The sequence below is a fragment of the Chiloscyllium plagiosum genome, unplaced genomic scaffold, assembly GCF_004010195.1.
Source record: "Chiloscyllium plagiosum isolate BGI_BamShark_2017 unplaced genomic scaffold, ASM401019v2 scaf_98227, whole genome shotgun sequence".
Classification (NCBI taxonomy): Eukaryota; Metazoa; Chordata; class Chondrichthyes; order Orectolobiformes; family Hemiscylliidae; genus Chiloscyllium; species Chiloscyllium plagiosum.
Window position 1 is genome coordinate 1 of NW_025135866.1, and position 1,186 is coordinate 1,186.

General features: G+C 47.6%; 1 non-coding gene across 1 annotated transcript; it reads right to left on the minus strand.

Moving 5' to 3' along the window:
- Nucleotides 1–960: 960 nt before the first annotated feature.
- trnaw-cca lies at nucleotides 961–1,032 on the minus strand. Its single transcript has one exon. It is a non-coding gene; the product is annotated as a tRNA-Trp (tRNA).
- Nucleotides 1,033–1,186: the final 154 nt, after the last annotated feature.

Here is a 1,186-nt window from a genome sequence, read left to right on the forward strand (position 1 = left end):
CAAAACCGAGTATTCCTTTGAATCACGGAGTAATGTGTTTACAGTTATTCAGTTGAGTTGAGCGGAGTTGCGCATTGGGAGCCACTCCAGTTGATAGGTCGAAGCCGTTTTCTCCTGTGTGATAGTCCCACCAGCACTCCAATTTGCTGTGCCTCCAGTCAGTAGATGCAGCTCACTATCCCATACTGATACACGGGCCCCGATGACCCAGCTGTGGTGACAAGCTTGTGAAGGTCTGAGTGCTCTTCTCCTGTCCTCTGTCTGGCTGCTATGATCCGAATCATCAAACCTCTCTTCTCCAAGTTAGGAATAAACTGGTGAAGGTGAAACACATCAGTTGCGGTGTGTTCCATGCGCAGGAGGCCCTGCAGTAATTCCCCACGCTGTTTCACACAGCAGCGCCCTCTCGGTGAATATCGCTTGGCAAAAAATTCGATTGAACCAAATCAGTGTCCGCCACTGGATTTTACTGACACCGTTTATAAAATTCAGGCTCACCGTTAATGTGGAGAGGGGCCGTCGGACTCGAGTTTCCGCTCCTTCTGTTGAATAAAGATAATTTTAACTGTGTTCAGTGAGAGGAAAGGATTTGCTGTTGGTGGGAAACATTTCTATCTGAACTCGCTGTCACTCTCCTGGTAGATTGAAACATAAAGCTGGGAGTCTCTGGATTATATTGTAAAAGTATTGGTATTATGTTATTCACATCGGGCTGAACCAACTGAACGAAGCGGCAGCCCAGAGGGAGCCGGCTGTGTTTAAATCCCGTGATGAACTGGGGGGAGCTGAGCATTTACCCAAACAATGAGGACACCACCTCCCTGACACAGTGTTCACAAATCAAACTGACAGCAAAGCTTCACGTCGAACCGAAAGTTTCCGCAAAGAAGATTTGGCTCAGCAGATATCCGGAGTAAACGTACTCCTTTCTTGATTTGAAAGAGAAGAAGTTGACGTCAGAGAGCCTGACGTGATTCGAACACGCAACCTTCTAATCTGGAGTCAGACGCGCTACCGTTGCGCCACAAACTCACGGACGGCCCGCGACCTCTATTCATGCTTAAAGGAAGGGATCACACTCGCACTGCAATGATTTTACGTTATGAGTAACAACGGAGATCAATAGTTCATGTCTGTTCTGTCTCTCCCTCCCCTCCTTCTGTCTCTCGAAACAATTTCCAACTCT